Below are 25,012 nucleotides of genomic sequence, written 5' to 3' on the forward strand. Positions count from 1 at the left end.
TTTAAAACTTCAATTTCCAACTCTGGAGGGGAGAATCAGGCCTTATCAAGATCGCCTGGCAGAGCGTGTTATTTATAAACCCAACTAGCTTATCACTGATGAGAATGTAGTCTTCATTGAGAGAGGCTTTTAAAAATTTCTCTGTTAATTTTTGCTTCGTCATTTCAGACAATCGTTAGCTAGGCCTGGTCAGAGCGTTATTTCTGGCTGGGTATAAAGTCCATTTTCAGTACACTCCTAGGCTCTTTGTTCCTTTCCCCTCCACTACCCACCCCCTACCCTGACTCATCTCTTCTAGAACCTTCTCTTTCCTTCCCAAAACACTGGGAGTGATTTACTAAGTGCACTTCCCAGCCAGCTCCACTGGCTAGAAAGACCGATTTACAGGAACAAAGTGTCCCCAAGTTATCACTGGGTCATGGTCCAAAATTCAGAATCAGCTATTGGAATTAACAATGTTTTTTCTCCTAGAAACAATGGTGGTGGAGGGTGTTCAGGATATCCCTCTGAAGCCATTTTATCTATAATAAAAGCTGAGTTATAATGTAAGTGAGGGATCTAGAAACAAAAAGAATATCCATGTGGTACAGACAAAAATAGGAGGGAAAGGAAGAGGAGAAATGGGAGAAGAAGGGAGATTTTCCTCTCTGTCTTTGTTAATGAAGTTCTGGGCAGGGCCCAGTTCATAATAATCAGGTCCTATGTACAGAGCCTCTCATGGTCTTAGAGCAAAAGAAATAGTTAAAGTTTGGGGTCTGACCCATGTTAAAGGAACGTCAGGTTATACAACAACATTGCTGGCTATCAAAGCCCCTGTATAAGCATGTTGCTACCAATGCATTTCCTCCTTTGAAGCAAATCTTCAAAGGAAGTTAAGAGAGCAATCAGAAAGCTATGTGGTAAGCTTCATGTAGATCCGGGCATCAACTGCTATAGGACTGGGCAAAAACATCTTTAGGCCTCACTATTTTCTCCTCTAGCTACAGCATGCAAAATCAAGGCTCAGGGCTTGCTTCTTTCATTCTCCCTTTTCTAGACCATCTGGTTCTTTGCTACAACACCTTCTTGCTCTAACTATGGTGATACTGTCAATTAGATTAGAGCCAACATTTGTAGGCATGGGAGCCATTCTGATCCTTTAAAATTGATGTAGTATCACTTGCTCTGTTCTGATATAACATGTATGGATTTTGTAGTTTAACTAGCAGGAAACCATTGACTTTCTATGTTATCAGGGATCACTTCAACTTAATGTTTCCAACCTCTTCCCTACCACGTTCCAACCATACCTTCTGCTAGACACCATCACTATTGTATGTGTGTATGGGAGAGCAGAATAAGTGTATCTTATTCCATAAAATCATTCCACAAAATTAAAAATGTTTTCTGTCTCAAAACCTTTTTAGAAGTAGCAGTAACATAAAGTAGAACAAAATATGAATAAATATAAACAGTCATTTATGAACTTTTGAGACTCCTCCTTTCCCTTATAGCAAATGATCTCAGCTAGATATTAGAAAGAAAAGTGGGCAGGCTAATTTATACTAATGTGCAAATGACTAGCCAGCACCACTAATAACATCTGAAAGTTTTTTGTCTTTTGAAAAGAAGGTATACAGTGATACATATGCACCTTTAACCAGTATAATTTCAGGCAGTATAAGCAGCTATTTCACAGAGTAGAAAATTCAGGGAGTGTTGTGGGAAAGATTTCAGGTTCAGGCTGGTCTTTTGCTCTAGAGCTCAGCTTCTGCAGCAAGTTATAGTATCTTTTTTTTTTTTTCCTGAACACAAATCTCAGAGATTCACAAGACTCGAAAGCTTATCACAAGGATTTTTATGGCAGTATTATCAGGACCTCTAGCTTAGAAGTGGAAGGGGGGAGGCTACTCAGGGGACAGTGAGGGCAGCTGTTGGCACCTTTGAACAGTGGGAGACCCTTCCACTAGCTCAGCTTGACCTTTCATCCATTTCTGTTGTTCATGTTTCTCATCTCTCTGCAAATGCGCCATTCCTTTCATTGTTTGGTATCGCTTTTAGAAATGAGCTTGGTACCTTAATGATTTAAGCATTTCCCTTGTATCTTCCTTAAAATCATTAATGTTTTCTCTCCTCTCCTGCCTTTCTCCTATTTCACCTAGCCTTAATTCCCAGGATCCCACCATGTCAAGATATTCTTGTTTCCTAGCAACTCTGATGCTGACTTTGCTGGGTTGGTCTCCTCCTTCACTACTGTCCACATTTCCCCCCCAGCTTGGGAAGAACTTTTCTCCCAGTGATGTGAGTACCTAAGACATACTCACCCTCAGTTCCACAAACCCCTATATTCTGCCTCTCATTGCTGGATAGTTAGGCCCCCAGCAGTTGCTCCTGACCAAAAGAAAAATGAAGTGAATAGTATGTCTACTGGATGATTTAGTGACATCATGTGCCCTGGAGCTACTAGCCACATCTAGACTAATGGCAATTCTGTCTCTAGACTAACAATAATGGTCCACAGGGCACCTGGGTAGCTCAGTGGGTTAAGTGTCAGACTCCTGATTTCAGCTCAGGTCATGATCTCACGGTGTGTGAAATCAAGGCTTGCAGTGGGCTCTGTGCTGACAATGGGGAGCCTGCTTAGGATTCTCTCTCTGCATCTTTCTCTTTTCCTGCCCGGTTCATGCATGCACACTCTCTCTCAAAATAAATAAATAAACTCAAAAAAAAAAAAAAAAGAATAATGGTCCTTAGCCAGGGTAGGGCTGGGAAATTATATAGGACAAGTTTTGTTTTTTTTTAACGTTCACATTGATGTGTCTCACAATAGAAGTATGCTGTGTGTGAGAGTTGGCCAGAGTGACCTCTGATGGCCTCTGCTGTCCTTTTGTTCTATGGATCTTGGCCTCAAACAAAGCAAACCAGATGGGGACACCAGTGCTAGGGACCATGGGGTATAATTAGGATATATTTCACAAGAAACCTTGCCACCCTCTTTCAGAAGGCAGCTGATATGTCCTTATAACTACTCTAGCGTTTTAAAGAGATTCTTTGTCATGAGTTACCAAGAATCTCAGTGACCTGGTTAAACATTCAATGAATTGGCTCCATGAATAAGTAAAGAATCATTTTATTTGTGTCTGAAAGCTTAAGAAACTAAAATAATATTGTCCGTACCAAGAGGCTGAAAGTGTTTCCACATGTGTGGATACTCTTATTAAATTAGTTTGTAGAATCATTCAACAAATATTGTTTGAGTATCTACTGTGTGCGGGGCACTGTGTTATGCCTCAGGGACATTGCTCAGGGAGTAAGAAAGGTCCATGGTATGCTCAGTGTTCAAAAATGCTCAAAAATCATGATTTTTTTTTTAATGAAATGCAGAGGGCTGAGCTTTCACAGGGGCTCATGCCATATTTTATCTACTGAGGGTATGTATTTGGATGCTCGTCTTATTTCTCCTGCTGGGTTATAAACCTCACTTTGGTAAAGCCTTTCCTCAGAGCCCTCAGCTGTGCTTTCCTGATGTTTGGATCATAGATCCATTATCACGCTTCTCCCATGGGTATAATGGCTGATGAGTACTGAGTGCTTGCATCACACCCCTAGCATTCAGGACTTTGTTTTACCCACACACCAACCCTAAAGGAAGCTGCTATCATGGACCCCATTTAACATTGTTCTTACCTTGGTCTACATGGAGCACTGTGGCCTGGCCCCAGCCTCAGCTCCTCCGACATCCCTCCTCTCCCCTTGCTCACTGCTGTTGGCCATGCGGGCCCCTTGCTGGTGGTTGGCCACACCAGGTGCTCTCCCACCCCAGGGCATTGCTCTTTGGCTGGAAATGCTCCTCCTCTGGACTGTCACATGATCCCTCTGCTGACTCACCTGGGTCTGCCCCACACGACATCTTCAGACAAGTATTCCTCAACCTATCTAATATGTAACAACCTCCTGCATTCACTGTCTCACCCTGCTCCGTTTTCCTTTATAGCATTTATCACTACCTGACATACTACATGTCTCTTATTTCACTTTTAATAACTGTTTGTTAATATCTGAATGCCAGCTTCACTTGGAAGGGATTCTGTCAGGCACAGAGCTAGATCCCTAGCACCTAGGCTGGGCTGGGCTCAAAGGATGTCCTCAATAAATATTTGTTAGATAAATAAATCTCCATTTGATAGATGAGAATATTAAAACTTAGAAAAATTAAGTGACTTAGTCTTGAATAAGTCCCAAGCAGGCTCTGTGCTATCAACGCAGAGACTGACATGGGGCTGGATCTCACAAACCATGAGATCATGATCTGAGCCAAAACCAAGAGTCAGATGCTTAATTGACTGAGCCACCCAGGCATCCCCAAAATCCATATTCTTAACCAATGTGTGTGTGTGTGTGTGTTCTCCACCAAGCTCTCAGATTCGTGGTAAGGACTATTTTTAAAAAATATTTTGTAGCCTAGATGCTTAAAGAGACTGACACATGGTGGAGATTTTATAATAAAATTTACAAATAAATTTTATAAAATATATGGTTAGCTTATAGAAGATTGATTGAACAGGCAGAGAGAGTCGTGTTTCTGATGGGGCCACAGTGTAGACAAAAGCACAAAAGCCCAAGGAACATAAATGCCTGAATACATGGCTAGCTTATCACCAGGGGCAGCTTAGGCAGCATAAAAAAATAAAGCCTATTGAGTAAGTATAATCATCGCATTTCCCTTTTAGCAGCCAGAGTTATCATCCCATACCTAGACTTACAGTACACACGCAAGTTAAAATACCTGTAATGCTTTGCTAATCTTCCAAAGACTTCTTTATAATAAATTGGAGCCATGGTAAAAATGTGCTAGTCTTTAAAACAAAGATACATGGTCACAGGATTTAACATTGACTCTGAATGCCTGCCAGACAGCAGATGTAAATGTTCAATTTTACTGAGAGGGCTTGATATAAATGATCTCAATGACTTTGGAGGCATCTAAACAATAAAAAGATTTGTTTTGTTACTTAAATGCAGAACTCTGGACTCTCCAGGGTAAATAATAGTTTGGTAGAAATCACTGGTAGAATAATTAGCAATTGTTGTGTTTTTCAGAGTTGATCCATTTCTTCCTTCTAACATTTGGGTCCCTTTGCATAGTTCAGTCCCTTCCCTCTGCACAGGGAAGCAAGAAGGAGATGTAACCAGAGCCCTCTCATGGGATTGAAACCATGTGAGCCAACAGGGTCAGATCCTCCCAGCTGGCTGGCTAGAGGGGCATCTGCCATCGGTGTTCCAGCATCAGGGCTGTGCAGATAAGATACACATCTCCTTTTTCTGCCACAGTGATTTTGTCACTTTTGAGTGCATCCCTTTTGTATGCTAAAATGATTGGCATCCCTATCTCCCACCCATTTCACATGCCCATTTTCCTCATCACTCCTCATCATAGCATCCTGCCCTTTTCCCAAACACATTGTTGTTGATTTTCATTAGCTCCGAGGCAAAGAAAATGTGCTGCCCAACTGGAGGGTATTACACCAGGGAAGCAACATTTCAAAGCTTAATTGCTTGTCTCCTGAAAGGTGCTTGCTAAATTAAACCAGCATGTCTCTCTGCCTCTTGGACACTTTTTCTTTCTGTGCGAAGATGGAGCCAATCTTGTAGGAGATTGCAAAACAGGAGGAAGCAGCCATGTTCCTCGTGTCCATCCAGAACCTTCTCAGAGCGATGGCCGCCCCTCTCAAAGGTCTGCTGAAGGAAAAGGGGCAGGAGGTGCTGGCCCTGACACCAGAGGTCAATGAGACCACTGAGGGGCCTCTGCTGAGAGGGAAGTGTTTTCCTCTGTGGTCTATACTTTGTATTTAAGAAACCATTCTCTGTGCTGAGTTCATAGATTTCTCCTACATTGTTGTCTAAAAGTCCTTTAGTTTTACCAGACACATTTAGGTTTTAAATCATGTGGATTTGGTTTCTGTGTATGGTAGGAGGTAAGGATCAGATTTCGTTTTTCTGTATGAAACATTAACTGTCTAAATTACATTTATTAGATAGTTCATCCTTTCCCTGCTGATACAGTGTTTGTTGTTAGAAATCCAGCTTCCACATACACATGAGTCTGTTTTGAAGATTTCTGGTCTATTCCAGGCACCTATTTGTCTGTTCCTACAATTATACTACAGTGTCTAAATTTCTAACCTTTATAATAACCTTGCTAGGGAGTAGTGCTGGTCCCCTGCCCCTACCTTTTCCTTCCTCAGAAATATTAGTTTTGCTCTTTGAACATAAATGAACACACACACACACACACACACACACAGTTTGTTGAGTGTCACGAAAAACCTAGTTGGGAGTCTGACTGGATTTGCATTGATTTTAGAGATGTATTTTTTAAGAGAATGGACATCTTTATGATACTGAGTTTTCCTGTCCAATAGCCTGGAATATTTCTTCCTTTATTTACATCTTCTCTTTCAGTAAACTCTTGCAATTATAATTTTCTCCAAAAAAAGCATGTACATCCATTTTAAAATTTATTTTTTGGTATTCTTTTTTTGTTGTTTTATAAATAACATCTTTAAATAAATTGCATCTTTTCTTTTGACTAATGCATAGAAATGCCATTGATTTTTGAATACTGATTTTTTTTTAATTTAGCAATCTTGCTACTAATTCTAATAATTTATCTACAGATTCTTGGGATTTCTTAATGAACACTCACAGTACCTACAAATAGTGATGGCTCTATATATTTTTCAAATACCTATACTTTTTTCCCTTTTCATTCTGAATGGATAGGATGTCCAGTCCAGTGTTGAAAAAGATTAGCGAAAGCAGATCTCTTGTAGATTTCCTGATCTTGAGCATTCTATCATTAAGTATGCTGTTTATTGTAACTTATGTTTAGGAAGTTTCTTTTTATTCCAAATTGAATAAGAGTTATATTTTTTGCTGAGGAGGCTGAATGGATGTTATGTTTTATCAAACAAACGCTCTTTCTGCGTCTCCTGTGATGATCATATGTGTTTACTCTGAGAATTTATTAACATGATGAATTGCATTACCCAGTTTTTTAAGGTTAAGCCATTCTTTCATTCTTTTTTTTTTTTTAATTTTTTTTTCAACGTTTATTTATTTTTGGGACAGAGAGAGACAGAGCATGAACGGGGGAGGGGCAGAGAGAGGGAGGCACAGAATCAGAAACAGGCTCCAGGCTTTGAGCCATCAGCCCAGAGCCTGACGCGGGGCTCGAACTCACGGACCGCGAGATCATGACCTGGCTGAAGTCGGACGCTTAACCGACTGCGCCACCCAGGCGCCCCATGCCATTCTTTCATTCTTGAGACACACCCAACTTGGTCAGCATGTTTCATCTTTCTTTACACATTGATGAATTCAGTTTCTTAATGTTTTGTTTAGGATTTTTGCATCTACTTTTATCAGTTATGTTGTCTGCTATCTTCTCCCTCCCCCTTGACTAGATATATTACGGATATTCCAGACTCATGGAATGAGTTGGAGGATATCCTCCTTTTTAAATGTTTTCTTTTATACCTTTTATTGAGGTATAATTTACACATAGTAACGTTCACCCTTTTTAAGTGTTTGGCTTAATCACTTTTGGAAAAGTGTATGTTTTCCACTCATCCCTACAATCAAGTTTTACAATACTTCTATCACCCTGAAAAACCGTCAACAATATATACTTGGATCTTCCTTTTTTTATACAGTCGATCGATCTTTGTCTTTTGATGGGAGTGTTTAGTACATTCACATTAATGTAATAACCGGTATGTTTGTATTTAGGTATACCTTTTCGCTGTTTGTTTTCTCCTTGTCTCATTTCTCCCCTGTTGTTCTGTAACTGCAGGAATGTCAGTTGCACTTGCCATGTTATAGTTGGGGACGCTTGCTAGTGTGTATTAATAAGGCTTCAGACACATGGCATAAGGTCAGTTGGTTTTGTGGATGTGTTTTTTTCTATTCTGATCGGAAAAGAAGATTAGAAAGAGTTCATATTTATATGGAATGGACAATGAATATTCATTTGCAGGGCTATGTTAACTTTCCCACCCTCCGATATAATATATTCCAAAGAGATCTGGGCTGTCTAGACATCCTGTAGAACATCACATTGATCTATTACATCATGCTGATTGGAACAAATGAGCAAAAGGAGGTAGTACACTGAAGTCAATTTAAGACCCATGGGCTCCAGACAGTGGAAGAAAACCTCTCTGACAGTTCAGAAGCCAGCCACTTTAGTAAAGTTTTTAGGGTCTAGTGGTCAAGGATGTGCTAAGCTATGTCTGCCAAGGTAAAAGAAAAATGATTGCACCTTGCATTTCCTACCACAAAGAAGGAAGCACAGTGCCTGGTAAGCTGCTTTGGGATCTAGAGACAACACATTCAACATCTAGGAATATTTTTCTGGCCCTATACTTGGTGACACAGAAGGCCATCAGCTTTGAAGGGGGTCCCAGAATAGGAAAGAGCTCTGCAGCAAGTTGTGGCCATGGTGCAAACAGTCTTGCCATATAGGTCATGCAGTCTAACAGGCCCTATGTGTTAGAGGTGTCTCTGGTGGGAAAAGATGCATTGTGAAATTTATAGCAAGCCTCAGGGAGAATGGCATTGCAGGCCTCTGGGTTCCAGAACAACGTCATGACATTGGCAGCAGAGAAATATATGCCTTTTGAAAAATAGCTCTTGGCCAGGAGGGAACTGGTAGAGATAGAATGCTCGGTTCTTTGGATCATCAAATGATCCTACACCTGGAATTGTCCCTGTTGACCTGGGGTCTATTAGATCTGTCAAGTAATAAAGCTGGATAGGCCCAGCAGTAGTCTATTATAAAAAGGAAATGTTACAGGCTCCAGCCTATGCCTGAGAGTGCACAAGTAAACTGCATGAGAAGGTTGCCTACCCTTCCATCATTCACTATAGTTGCATCAGCACCCATCTCCCAGGTCACACCTATGGCTGTAGGGAGGATCTCATATGATCAGCTGAGGGAGGAAGAAAAAGCCTGAGTTTTGTGTACAGTTGAGTTGACTCAGTATATGGAAACAAGCTGAAAACAAAGTGTGCTACATTATATCCACATTCAAGGGTGACCTTGAAAGGCAGAGAAAAGTGACAATCTTCCCAAGAGGCAGAGCTACAAGTGACACAGCTGGTTATTCACTTTGAGTGAGAAAAGAGGTAGCAAAAAGTAAGACTATATATGCAGATCCCTAGATAGTATCCAATGGCCTGGCCGGTTGGTTATGGGCCTGGGAGGAAAAGAGGCTCTCCCACTAATCTCTGTAGGAACCATGAAAGAGTTGCTTCCTGAACATACAGGGAGGAAAGGATCTGTACAGCACAAGCGTTGGTCTGTGGCAGCATGGAGACAAACTGCTCAAATTTCCTTCAGGAAGGCCTACTGGGGCCTTTAGCTGACTGACAACTTTTAGTTACTGCCCCTTTCTATCTACTGTAGTTTTCATGCCTGGCTGCTACTAGCCAATGACTCAGCATCATGAGGAGTATGAAAGGCAGTCCATTTTGGCCCAATGCCAGACACATCCAGTGGCTCTGAGACTTTGTGACACATCTGAGACTCTACCTCCACAATTCCTCTTATCCATTCTCCTTTCACAGCCTGAAGGGTATCTCCACGTACTCATGATCTCTCCCCCTTTATCCTTCACAGATGTTCCCCACAATATTGTATATATAATCATATATTGGGGTCTGCTTTTCAAAGAGCCCAAACTAGCACTGTTAAAATGTCTTTCATTACATATGAAGTGATATAACATTAATCAAGATAAAATGGGTTAAGGATGGATATTGTATTTCCTAGAGCAACCACCAACAATATTTAACAAAGGCATACAGCTAAAAAGCCTACAGGTGAGGTAAAATGAAATATAAAAAATTCTCGATGGAACTGGAGAGTGTGATGCTAAGTGAAATAAGCCATACAGAGAAAGACAGATACCATATGGTTTCACTCTTATGTGGATCCTGAGAAACTTAACAGGAACCCATGGGAGAGGGGAAGGGAAAAAAAAAAAAGAGGTTAGAGTGGGAGAGAGCCAAAGCATAAGAGACTGTTAAAAACTGAGAACAAACTGAGGGTTGATGGGGGGTGGGAGGGAGGGGAGGGTGGGTGATGGGTATTGAGGAGGGCACCTTTTGGGATGAGCACTGGGTGTTGTATGGAAACCAATTTGTCAATAAATTTCATATATATAAAAAAAAAATAAAAAAAAATTCTCAAGAGAATTCTCAATCAAATCAAAGAAAAACAAAGGAATAAAGAAAGAAGGTATATAATAAGTAGCGAGATGATAAAATTAAATCCAACTACACAATTAAATGTTAATGGACTAAATGCTCCCATTAAAAGGTAGGGACTGTTTTAGATGGAATAAAAAGGAAAAATCCAATTGTATGTTGTTTATGAGAGAAACATTTTCAATATAAAGTCACAAAATTGTTGAAACAAAACGATGGAAGAATTATACCATGTAAACACTAATTGTGAGAAAGCTGACATTGTTAATATCAGACCAGATAAACTTCAAGTCAAAAAGCAATAATAAGAATAAAAGGAGACATTTTATAATAATAGAAGTCAAGTCATTAAAAACTAAACAAATCCATAGTTAGAGGAGTTTTTAATACTCCTGTCTCAATAAGTGAAAGAACAAGGAGATTGAAAAATAGCAGCAGTATAGAACAGGAATTGGAAAATTATATCCTTTTGGCTAAATTTGGCCATCCTATTTGTTTATGTATGGTTTATGGCTATTTTGCACTAAAGGGGCTGCATTGAGTAGTTGCTACAGAGAGTATACAGCCTACAAAACTGAAAATAGCCCTTGCTAGAAAAAGTTTACTGATTATAAGAGATTTGAACAATCCAGTCAACTAAATCTAATTGATATTTATAAAACACTCATCTAATACTTAAAGAGTTCATATTCTTTTCAAATATTTCTGGAATCATACAGACCAAATGAGAATACTTTTCAAGTATTCCTGGAATGATACAGACACATTGCTTAGCAATATTAAGTCTCAATACATTTCAAATGATTGTATGTATGTTCTTTTACCATAATTAGAAATCAATAACAAAAAAGATAACTATAGGAATACTCAATATATATATTTTGAAATTTAGCAATAGATTTTTCTAAATAATTCATGGATTGAACTGGAAATCATGAGGGAAATGAGAAAGTATTTTGAACTGAAACAAGTAACAAAATGGCAATAAATACCTACTTATGAATAATTACTTTGAACGTAAATTGGCTAAATTTTCTAATCAAAAAACACAGGGTGACAGAGTGGATGAAGAAACAAGTCTCATCTATATGCTGCCTATAAGAGACTTATTTCAGACCTAAAGACACCAGCAGACTGAAAGTGAGAGCATGGAGAAACATTTATAATGCAAATGTATGTCAAAAGAAAGCTGGAGTAGCAATACTTATATAAAACAAAATAGACTGTAAAACAAATACTGTAACAAGAGACCAAAACAAAGGCAGTATAAACAAACAATTGAACAAGATATAGTAATATTTATGCACCTAATATGGAAGTACCCAGATACATAAAACGGTTAATAACAAACATAAAGGAAATAAATGATAGTAATACAATAATAGTAGGGGACTCTAACACTCCATTTGCATTGATGGACAGATCATCTAAACAGCAAATCAACAAGGAAATAGTGGCTTTGAATGACACAGTGGGCCAGATAGATTTAATGCATATATTCAGAACATTCCATCCTAAAAAAACAGAATACATGTTCTTTTCAAGTTCACATTGAACATTCTCCAGAATAGATCACACAGTAGGCCAAAAAACAAGTTGCAACAAATTCAAAAGGAGTGAAATCATTGTGTTGACCACAATGATATGAAAGTAGGTATCAAACATAAGAAAAAATATGGAAAGAGCAAAAATACATGGAGGTTAAATAATATGCTACTAAACAATGAATGGATCAACAAAGAAATAAAGAAGAAATTGAAAACACAATGGTCCAAAATCTTTGGGATGGAGCAAAAGTGGTTCTAAGAGAAGTTTATAGCAACACAGGCATACCTCAACAAGCAAGAAAACTCTCAAATAACCTAACAAACCTAAAGGATCTGGAAGAACAAGAAACAAAACTCAAAACCAGAAGAAAGAAGGAGGTAAATAAAGATTAGAGCTGAAATAAATGATATAGTAAGTAATAAAAATAAAACAGATCAATGAAATCAGGAGCTGGTTCTTTGAAAAGATCAACAAAATTGATAAATCTCTAGCCAGACTCATCAAAAAAAAAAAAAAAAAGACCCAAATAAATAAAATCAGAAATGAAAAGGAGAAATAACAACCTATACTACAGAAATAAAAAGGACTGTAGAGATTATGAAAAATTGTATGTCAACAAATTGGACAACCTAGAAAAATGGATAAATTCCTAGAAACACGTAACCTATCAAAACTGAAGCAGAAATAGAAAATTTGAACAGACTGATTACCAGGAAAGAAACTGAATCAGTAATCAAAGAATCCTAATAAAAAAAAAATTCCAGGACCAGATGGTTTCACAGGTGAATTCTAGCAAGTATTTAAATTAGAGTTAATACCTATTCTTCTCAAACTATCCCAAAAAATAGAAGAGAAAGGAAAACTTCCAAATTCATTCTAAGAGGCCAATATCACCCTGATACCAAAACCAGATAAAGACATCACACACACACACAAAAGAGAATTACAGGCCAATATCTCTGATAAACATAGATTCAAATATCTCCCACAAAATACTAGCTAATGAGTTCAATAATACATTAAAAAAATAATTCATCATCAATGGGATTTATGGGATCAATGGGATGTAAGGGTGGTTCAATATTCACAAATCAATTAATGTGATACATCACGTCAACCATATGATCATTTCAGCAGATGCAGAAAAAGTATTTGACAAGGTACAACATCAATTCGTGATAAAAACCCTCTACAAAGTAGGTTTAGAGGAAGCATGCTTCTACATAATAAAGGCCTTTAAAAAATGTAAAGGCCTTAAAAAACTGCTGTATTCCTATACACTAGTAATGAAGCAGCAGAAAGTGAAATTAAAACAATTCCATGTTCAATTACACCCAAAACAATGAAATAGTTTGGCATAAACTTAACCAAAGAGGTGAAAGACCTGTACTCTGAAAACTATAAAACACTGATGAAAGAAATTGAAGATAGCACAAAAAAAGGGAAAGTCATTCCATGCTCATGGCGTGGACGAACAAATATTGTTAAAATGTCTACGCTACCCAAAGCAGTCTACACATTTAATGCAATCCCTATCAAAATCCAGTAGCATTTTTCAAAGAACTAGAACAAACAATCCTAAAATTTGCATGGAACTCTGAAAGATCCCAAATAGCCAACGCATTCTTAAAAAAGAAAAACAAAAGTGGAGGTATCACAATTCCAGACTTCCAGTTATATTACAAAATGATAGTGATCAAAACAGCATGGTAATCAATGCAGTAATCAATGGAACAGAATAGAAAACACAGAAATAAACCCACAATTATATGGCCAATTAACCTTTGATGAAGCAGGAAAGAATATCCAGGGGGAAAAAGTTTCATCCACAGATGGTGCTGGGAAAACTGGACATCTACAAGCAGAAGAATGAAACTGGATCACTTTCTTACACTATACACAAAAATAAACTGGTGTAAGGCCTAAATGTGAGGCCTGAAACCATAGAAATCCTAGAAGAGAGCACAGGCAGTCATGTCTCTGACATCAGCTGCCTCAACATTTTTCAACATTCTAGATCTGTCTCCTGAGGCAAGAAGAACAAAAGCAAAAATAAACTATTGGGACTACATAAAAATAAAAAGCTTCCACACAGCAAAGGAAACAATGAACAAGACTAAAAGGCAACCTACAGAATGAGAGAAGATATTTGCAAGTGTCGTATCTGATAAAGGGTTAGTATCTAAGATATATAAAGAAATTATAAAACTCAACACCCCCAAAAAACAAATAATCTGATTAAAAAATAAACAGAAGGGGCACCTGGGTGGCTTAGTTGAGTGTCTGACCCTTGGTTTTGGCTCAGGTCATGCTCTTGTGGTTTGTGAGTTCAAGCCCCACATCGGGCTCTGCACTGGCAATATGGAGCCTGCTTGGGATTATCTCTCTCTCTGCCCTCCCCACTCATTCTCTCTCTCTTTTTCTGTCTCTTTTTATCAAAATATTAAAAAAAATTAACAAAATAAGCAGAAGACATGAACCCACATTTCTCCAAAGAAGACATTCAGATGTCCAACAGACCCATGATCGGGGAAATACAAATCAAAACTACAATAAGATATCACCTCACACCTGTTAGAATGGTTAAAATAAAAAAACCCACAAGAAACAACAAGTGTTGGCGAGCATGTGAAGAAAAAAGAACCTTTTTGCACTGTTGGTGGGAATGTTGGTGTTGGAGGGAATGTAAACTGGTGCAGCCATTATGGAAAATAGTATGGAGTTTCCTCAAAAGGTTAAAAATAGAATTACCTTACTATCCAGTAACGGCATTACTGGGTATTTACCCAAAGAATACAAACACTAATTCAAAGAGATACATGTATCCCTATGTTTATAGCAGTATTATTTACAATAGCCAAATTATGGAAGTAGCCCAAGTGTCCATCAGAAGATGAATGGGCAAAGAAGATGTGAGATGATTCCATGCATATGCATATATATATATATATATATATATATATATATATATATATATGCAATGGAATATTATTCGGCCATAAAAACAATGAAGTCTTGCCATTTGCAATGACATGAACAGAGCTAGAGAGTAGAATGCTAAGCAAAATAAGTGAGAACAAGACAACTACCATACTATTTCACCCATACGTGGAATTTAAGAAAAGAAATGACAAAGGAAAAAGAAAAGAGACAAACCAAGAAAAAGACTCTTATCTGTAGAGAACACGCTGATGGCTATCAGAGGGAAGGTGGGTGGGGAGACAGGTAAAATAGGTGATTGGGATTAAAGAGTACACTTAACATGATGAGCACTGAGTAATGTATATAATTGTTGAGTCATTACATTGTGTACCTGAAACTAATAGAGCACTGTATGTTAACTATACTGGAATTAAAATTAAAAACTTTATAAAAAAATATTTTGAACTGAATGGAATTGAGAGCACATGTCAACATTTGTGGGATGCAACCAAAGAAATACTTTGAAATTTATAGCATTAAATCCTTATATTAGACAACAAGAAAGGTATAAAATAAATAATCTAAACTTTTACCTAGAAAGCTAGAAAAAGAAGAGCAAATTAAACCAAAATAAGAATATAAAAAACATACAGAGTGCAAACAGTAAGACAATGGCAAAATCAACAAAACAAAAAATTGTTTCATTGAAAAAGATTGATGAGATCTATGAATCCAGAGCAAGATGGACAGAGAAAAGACAGAAAATATAAATTGATAATATCATTAAAGAAAGAGGACATCACTACAACTCCTATAGACATTGAAGGGATAATAATAAAATATTATGAATAAATTTTATGGAAATAAATTTGGAAATTAAGATAAACTAGCCAAATTTACTGGAAGATGTAACTTATAGCACAAGAACTATAAAATGTGAATAGCCACATATCTGTTTAAGAAATTGAATTTATAATTAAAACTTTCACACAAAGAGAACTCCAGTCCAAATAGTTTCACAGATGTGTTCTAACATTTCTGAGTAGGAAATAATATCAATTCTAAACACACTTAAGAATAGAGAGGAAAAGGGGGACACTTCCTAACTGACTTTATGAGGTCACCATAACCCTGATATCAAAAGCTGACAAGGATATTAAAAAAATAAATTATAGACCAATATCCTTCCTAAGCCAAGATGCAAAAGTCCTTAACAGATATTAGCAAATTGAATCAAACAATATATAAAAAGGATAATACATCAAGACCAAGTGGGGGGATGTTCCAGGAAGGCAAGATTGGTATTTTAATAAATCAACAGAAGTCAGCACATTAACAGAAAAAGAAAAAATATGATTAGTTCAAGAAATTCAGAAAATGATTTGACTAAATTCCAACATCCATTCATGACAAAAATAGAAGCTCTCAACAAACTAGGCATGAAAGAAAACTTCCTCATCCTGATAAAAGCCATCTCTATAGCTAACATCATACAACAAAAGTAAAATACTGAATGTACTTCCCCCTACCATCAGTAATAAGGCAAGGGTATCTGTCTCACTACATGTATTCAGCATTGTACTGGAGATCTTAACCAGGGCAAAAAGGAAAGTTTAAAAAAAAAAAAGAAGAAGAAGGATTGGAAAAGGGAAGTAAAACTATCTTTAGTCACAGAAGATGTAGCTGTATACACAAATAATCTGATTCCAAAGGAATCTACCAAAAACTATTAAAACTAATAAGTGAATTTAGCAAGGACACAGCACATAAAGTAACTAAAAATCAATTGTATTTCCATATACCAGGAATAAAAATTGTCAAATGAAATATAAAACTTCATATTTATGTTTACAATGGCATTACAAAGCATAAAATACTGAGGACTAGGTTTATCAGAACATGTGTAACATCCCTATACTAAAAACTAGAAACTACAAAACATTGTTGAAACAAATGAAGAAAACATAAATAAATGGAGAGATACACCCTGTTCATGGCTGATAAGACCCAGTGTTGTTAAGATGTCATTTTTTCCCAGTTTTTCTAAAGATCCAAAGCAATTCCCCCAAAGCAATCTACAGATTTATTGTAATCCCTGTCAAAATACCAACAGCATTTTTTTAAAAACTAGAACAAACAATCCTAAAATTTATTTGGAACCTCAAAAGACCCTGAATAGCCAAAGCAATCCTGAAAAAGAAGAAAAATAGAGGTATAAGAATCCCAGATTTCAAGATATACTACAAACCTATAGCAATCAAAACAGTACTGGCACAAAAACTGAAAAATAGATCAATGGAACAGAATAGAGAGTCCAGAAATAAACCCACACTTATATAGTCAATTAATTTATGACAAAGGAGGCAAGAACATACAAAGGGGAAAAAGTCTCTTCAACAAATGGGAGTGGGAAAACTGGATAGCTACATGCAAAAGAATGAAACTGGACCACTTTATTACACCATACACAAAAAAAAATAAACTGAAAATGAATTAAAGACCTGAATGTGAAACTTGAAACCATAAAACTCCTAAGAAGAAAACACAGACAACAATCTCTTTGACATCAGCCATAGAAACATTTTTCTAGATACATCTCCTCAGGCAAGGGAAACAAAAGCAAAATTAAACTGCTGGTACCACACCAAAAATAAAAAGCTTCTTCACAGTGAGGGACCATCAATGAAACAAAAAGACGACCCACCAAATAGGAGAAGATAGTTGTAAATGATACATCCCTAAACAGGTTAATATCCAAAATATACAAAGAACTTCTACAACTCAGCACGAAAAAACAATCTGATTAAAAATGGGCAGAAGACATGAACAGATATGTCTCCAAATATGGCATACAGATGACCAACAGACACATGAAAAGATGCTCAACATCCTTCATCATCAGGGAAATACAAATCAAAACTGCAATAAGGTATCACCTCATACCTGTCAGAATGGCTAAAATCAAAACACAAGAAACAAGCATGGGCAAGGATGTGGAGAAAAACCCTCATGCACTGTTGGTAGGAGTTGCAAACTGGTGCAGCCACTATGGAAAAATAATGTGGACATTCCTCGAGAGATTAAAAATAGAATTACCATATGATCCAGTAATTTCACTACTAGATATTTACCCAAAGAATATGAAAGCACTAATTTGAAAAGATAGACACACCCCTATGTTTACTGCAGCATTATTTACAATAGCTAAGATATGGAAACCCAAGTGCCCATCCATAGATGAATAAAGACGATGTGGTGTGTTTGTATACAATGGAATATCAGCCAAAGAATAAAGTCTTGCCATTTGCAACAACCTGGATGGATTTAGAGGATATTTGTGCTAAGTGAAATAAGTCAGAGAAAGACAAATACCATATGATTTCATTCATATGAGGAATTTAAGAAACAAAACAAATGAACAAAGAAAAAAAAGACAAAAAACTCAGACTTAAATATAGAGAACAAACTGGTTGGGGGTGGGGGTGGGGGTGGGGGTGGGGCGGGGGGGGGTGGAGGAATGGGTGAAATAGGTGAAGGGGATTAAGAGTGCACTTATCCGGGGGCGCCTGGGTGGCGCAGTCGGTTAAGCGTCCGACTTCAGCCAGGTCACGATCTCGCGGTCCGTGAGTTCGAGCCCCGCGTCAGGCTCTGGGCTGATGGCTCGGAGCCTGGAGCCTGTTTCCGATTCTGTGTCTCCCTCTCTCTCTGCCCCTCCCCCGTTCATGCTCTGTCTCTCTCTGTCCCAAAAATAAATAAACGTTAAAAAAAAAAAGAAAAAAAAAAAAAAAGAAAAAAAAAAAAAAGAGTGCACTTATCCTGATGAGCACTGAGTAATGTATAGAATTGTTGAGTCACTATATTGTATACCTGAAACTAATATAGTACCGTATGTTAATTATACTGGAATAAATATTTTTAAAATGTAGTGGGAAGAGGGGTGCCTGGGTGGCTCAGTTGGTTAAGAGACCAACTTTGGCTCAGGTCATGATCTTACAGTGTGTGAGTTTGAGCCCTATCGTCAGGCTCTGTGCTGACAGCTCAGAGTCTGGAGCCTGCTTCTATTTTTTTTTTTTTTTAATTTTTTTTTTTCAACGTTTATTTATTTTTGGGACAGAGAGAGACAGAGCATGAACGGGGGAGGGGCAGAGAGAGAGGGAGACACAGAATCGGAAACAGGCTCCAGGCTCTGAGCCATCAGCTCAGAGCCCGACGCGGGGCTCGAACTCACGGACCGCGAGATCGTGACCTGGCTGAAGTCGGACGCTTAACCGACTGCGCCACCCAGGCGCCCCGAGCCTGCTTCTAATTCTGTGTAATCCCAATTAAAATCCCAGCAAGTCTTTTTTTTGTTTGCTTTTGTTCTTTGTTTTTTTGTTTTGGTAGAAACTGTCAAGCTGATACTAAAATTTAGATAAAAATAAAAAGGAACTACAATAGTGAAAACAATCTTGAGGGGCACCTGGGTGGCTGAGTCCATTAAACATCTGACTTGGGCTCAGGTCATCATCTCATTGTTCATAAATCAGTGCCCCGCCTGGGCCTTTCTGCTGTCAGCACAGAGCCTGCTTTAGATCCTTGCTCTCCCTCTCTCTCTGCCCCTCCCCCACTTGCACTCTGTCTCTGAAAAAATAAATAAAACTTAAAAAAAAAACCTTGAAAAAAATACATAGTTGGAGAACTTAAATTCCCTACTTTCAAGAGTAAATTTAAAACCAAAGTAATTAGGACAGTTGGTAGTGACATAAGGATAGACAAATAGATCAACTGCGCAGAAGTAAGATTCCGCATATAGAGTCACTTGGTTTTCTATAAAGGCACCATAGCAAATCAACAGGGAAAGGAAAGCCTTTTCTACAAATGATGCTGGATTAACTATTCAGCAAATCAATGAACCCCAAGTACTACCTATACCATATACTAGACTTAACCTTGAGATGAATCATAGACCTGAGGTTTCCTAAGCCTCTTTAAGGAAAGTTAGAAGAATATCTTTGTGAACTTAGGATAGGCAAAGTTTCTTGCTGTCGTTTTTTTGTTTTGTTTCATTTTGTTTTTTAAGCAGCAGATAGTAAGCAGTAACCACAAGAAAAAGAATTTGCAAAATTAGACTTCTCCAAAGCAGAAACTGCTCAGGTTTCTTCTGGTCTGAGGCAGACTTACTTCTTTTCTGACAAACGATTTGTAACCAGAGTATTTAAAGAAATCCTTAGTATCAATAATAAAAAAAAAAACCACAAGCCCATATAAAAATTGAACAAGGAGTTATACAGACACTTCACAAAAGAAGATATGCAAATGATCTGCATGCACATGAAAATATGCTTAATATCACTAGCCATAAGAGAAATGCAAATTAAAACCACAGTGAGATTCTCTTTCACTTTGTAAGGTGGCTAAAATAGAAAAGAACACCAAATATTAGCAAGAATGTATATTTGCTGACACAATCTTTTCAGATAAATGTTTGGCTCTTTCTCACCAAGTTAAACATGTATCTATCCCATGACCCAGAAATCCATTCCTAGGTATTTATCCAGAGAAATGAAAACATATGTCCACAAAAACGCCTCTATAAGAATATTCATAGCTGCGTGAGTCATGATTGCCAAAATCTGGAAACTCCAACATCTACCACAGGAGAACAGACAAGCACGTTCATAAGTGTAATCTGCTCAGCAATAAAAAGAAATCAATTACTGAAACCTGCAAGCAACTGGATGAATCTCAAAAATATTAAGTGGAACAAAAGAAGTCTGACATCAAAGAGTACAAAACATATTATAATTCCATTTTTAAAAGTCTAACATAATCATTGGTGATAGAAATCCAGACAACAGTTGTCTGTGGCAAAGACTTGGGGGCTTTAGGGAACATTTTGAAGTGATAGTAATATTCTAGATCTTGTGTGCTTTGTTTTAGGGTTTGGATTAATTGGGTATGTACATTTGCAAAACTCACCAAACGCTTAAGATCTGTGCATTTCTTTATATGTAAATTACAGCTTAAAAAGAAACAAGAAACCATTGAGTATCTGCTATATATCAGGCAGGTGTTCTAGGTGCTAGTGATAGAACTGTACACAAACTGACAGAAACACCTTTGCCCTTGTGAAGGTTAATTCTAGATTACGTAAACAAACTTCTGATGTGCTAAACTGAAGCATGCAATTACAGGTTTACCCCTGCCCGTAGAAAGAGGCTCAGGGTATCACACCTCCTCGCCCCTCCCCATTAGCCACCTTACTACACTGGTGGCCAATGGCTTGGTGAGAGACAGGCCAGCCCACCTGTTGGGAAGTGGTATGTCGGCATTCGGCATTTCCCATAGGACAAGATGTACTAACTGAACTGAAGACCCTTCTGGGCCATATTTCATTTCTGTGTAAAGCAGCATTCATTCAATTACATGCCTTGGGTTGGATTCACGGGAACAGCCTTGGTTTGGGCCTAGGGTGCAGGGGAGGCAGCAGTGAGGCTGCTGCAGAATCTGTGATCTTTTCCGTGGGCAGAAGGTGGGCCCTATGCTGACCTATTAAGGGTGTGCTTTACCAAGTGCTTTGGGCAGACTTGAAGGAGTACAGACGGCTAAGACAGAAGTTTAAGGCCAAGTTGCATACTGGCAACTCCAGCCACCCTAGGGGCCGTCAGCCTTTTGTGGACTGGTTAGGCTCTTTGTTTCACCTCCCTGTTTTCCCTTTGGCATAGCCAACTCCAACACAGCTTTGGCTGAGAAAGTAACAAGGTGACCTGAGAAGGTAAGAAGTCATTGTGGAGACATGTCTTTGTTTTAGTTCACCCCAGAAAGCTACTTGATAATATACTATTAGAAGGCAGAGTGCCAAGATGCAGTATGAATATATTGTGGAGGGTGCTAAAATGGGTGAGGGTGGGAAGTTGCTAGTAGGAATGACCAAGGTGATTTTCAGGGTTCTTTCTAGATGTCAACAATGTGTGATGTTGGATGCCTTCTTTTTCTATTAAGAATTTGACAAAGTTTTATTACTACTAATATTTACATAATGACTTCTATTTTATAAAGCACATTTCTTATAATAATCACAGCTAGCTTTATTGATTGTGTTGGGGAGGGCTATCTTAGGTTCCCCTAGAAGTAGACTCTGTAAAAAGAATTCAAGAGTGGGGTGCCTGGGTCGCTCAGTTGGTTGGGCAGCTGAATTCAGCTCAGGTCATGATCTCATGGTTCTTGCGTTCGAGCCCTGCATCAGGCTCTGTGCTGACAGCTCAAAGCCTGGAGCCTGCTTCGGATTCTGTGTCTCCCTCTCTCTCTGCCTCACCCCTGCTCATGCCCTGTCTCCTTCTCTCTCAAAGATAAACATTAAGAAAAATTAAAAAAATAATAATTCAAGTACAAATTAAGCCTCTCCCAATTCATTTGGAAGATAGACGAAAAATTGGTAGAGGAGCAGGAAAGTGAGACAGGGAGGAAAAGTCAGCCAATAAAAGGTGCATTTGGGGGCCACTTCCCACTGGAAGAACATGAGACAATACCTGAGTTATCCTACCTCAGAGGGAAGGTTACTGGGTCATTTATGTAACTATCATTATACATCGGTTGAGGGCTGTTTCTTGGAGGGACACTCATTCTCTGGCATATTGAGCCCACCTCTTGGACAGCAGAGCTGGTTGGGCAGCAAGAACAGGCCCTCAGAAAAGAAATGCAGATATCGGCAATTGGAAGTGGAGCTGGCGATCCCTGAACAGTAAGATGGGTGGGAGACCAATGGCATGTGTTATGCAGCACTGTGCTAAATACTTCATACGCATTTTTGACTGAACAGTCACAACAACTCCATGACTTGGTATTATGGCTTCCATTTTAAGGAGAGGCAGCTAGGACACAGAGAGGTTCAGTAGCTTCATCAAGGTTGAATGAGGGATGGAGAGTTGGGACTTCTGACCCCAGAACTCATTCTTACTGTGCTGTTCTGTGTTGTGTTTCTTAATTCCTTTATCTCCACACTAAACAAGAGACATTTCTCTTCATTTTATACATAAGGAAATGGAGGCTCACCAGGTATCAGACAACTTGCTTGCAGTCTTCCCATGAGCTGGAAGGAGAACCCAGGCTGCCTCTGAAGCCCACATACATCCCCAAAATGCCCTGTCTGGCTATGAGCTTTATGCTCCTCATTTGCCTGCCTCCTCACTAAGGACTGTGGTTTTTCTTACGCTCTAGTCTTTGGAAGCTTTTATTTATAACTCCCTCTAAACCGGCTTCCCGAAAAACCCATCGTTCCATACAGCAGTGCTTAGAGCTAATTGCTCAGGCAGCCTCTCTCATCAGCCTCAACTTAGGGAGAATTTACTTGATTTACTTGCTTTCAATTTCTAAGCCTTCGTTTGTTTGCTTCCTTAAACAAATTAGACCTCAAGTCTTTGAAGATGGACTATCAGAGAGGATATACTCTGCATTCAGCATAAAAATTAAGCGAAGTCTAAGATCAGGTGTTTAGAAAGAGATATTTTGGTCACATTTGATCACAGTAAGCTAATCTTTTTCTGTGCTTAAATTTTCCCTTTGAACTCAGAGGAAAAATACCTTCTTGAGCCTCTAAGACCACCTGGTTTGACCCTAGCATTCCTGTAGATGTCTGAGCCACAGCTAATTAGATAGCAGACAGGAAGATCTTATTCTACATACAAAAGCCCAGCAAATATAAGGGTGAGAATTCTGACAGAGTCAAAGAAATCAGGAGACACCGTAGAATAATACTCCCCCAAAATGGCCCAAAGAAGGCCTCATCCATGGCTTGAATTCTTCCACATAACCAAAAGAGAATTAATTTAGTTCTCTAGGTTTCCATCCCACTGGAGGTTAGCCATTGGCTTTACATCCATATACCTGGCTTTCTATCTCTGTGTGGGGAGATGTGTCAACCACTGAGGTATGCTGCTGAGATACCCTTTCAAGAGAACCTGCTGCAAAGAGGGTAGCTGGCAGGTATCTTCAAGATGCTACAAATTCAGATCTCCTGCAGACTTCACATTGAGGCCATGCTCTCTCTGGTTTGCCTCCAGCCAGGACTGACCATAGTAGAGACACTAAAGCCATAACATTCCTATCAGACATAAAACTCCTATGATAGGAAATATTTCCTCTGGGGCTCCTCATCTGCCTAGGTCTTCTCAGATCTGCTCTGCAGTCTGGGTTCTCCTTCCTATCCCTTCTTAACTCTCTTCTTTTAAACATTACATTCTGAAGACAATCCCCACCTACTTCTGCTCCTTCTTCACAAACATTCCCCCAATGAATCTCTAACACATCTAATTCTATTTTGGTGTCCCTACTTGGAGCACTCACGCTTTTACAGTTGGTACATAGAATGGGGTTTTGGAGACTAGCTCACTCACCTCATGGCTAGCAAAAAGAATCCTAGCCCAAATGAAATGTGGTATAAGGATAGTTCCCGGAATAAAGTGGTATGCCTCAAATGCTGAAGGTTTCATGGTCAGTGACCTAGAAAAATGTCCCCATGGAGGAGAATGTCTTTGCCAATGAAGTGATTCAGGCATTTGAAATACATGAGGGAAACAACTCCAAGGCCAGTTGTTACTAAATTGTACTGACACACTGGAGAGGGATAAACAGAAACTTAGGGCCATTAACAAACAATTCAGGACTAAGTGTGAGGACTGTACAGCCTCTCTGGAAACTTACACAGTCTCTCATCTCCTACAATGGAATAAAGATCATAGATGAAGAGTCTGGATCTAACAGTTTCTTAGAGCTCCAGAGATAATTAAATGCTCAACCAAGACAAGGCCATTATGCTAAGGTCTGGGCCCTAGCTGGGAAAACTTTGGACTATGAAACTTTGGATGGGGGGCATCTGGGAGGATACCCCTCCAAATTTTACTTACGTCCTGGCAGATGGTAAAAGAAGGAGTTTTAAAATTCAGAAGGAAAGAATACTAGAATCAGTAGTTTATGTGAGATCAGAAGACCCACCAGAGGGACTGTATTGCATTGGAGAGTTCAGAGGACACAGTCTTCATCAGGACCATCAGGAATATGCTATGAAGTTCAGTAGTGGCAGGACAAAGCTGGGCTTACTGACAGCAATGGGAAGTGGAGCCTGGAAGTAATAGAGGCCAGGTGGCAGCACTGGACCACTAGAGCTAGGGGGCTGCAATTACCATAATGCCTGGCAATGTCAGAGAGGCAGCCAAGGGCCCTTGACCACAGAGAATTGTGGAGATGGTCAGGGGAACGTGACCAAATAGACAAGAAGCCAAATGTACTGCTTAGTACAATCAGAAGAGGAAAAGAA

Source organism: Lynx rufus, unplaced genomic scaffold (genome assembly GCF_022079265.1).
Source record: "Lynx rufus isolate CCGP_SWC_20201006 ecotype Redwood Valley unplaced genomic scaffold, mLynRuf1.p SCAF_1, whole genome shotgun sequence".
Classification (NCBI taxonomy): Eukaryota; Metazoa; Chordata; class Mammalia; order Carnivora; family Felidae; genus Lynx; species Lynx rufus.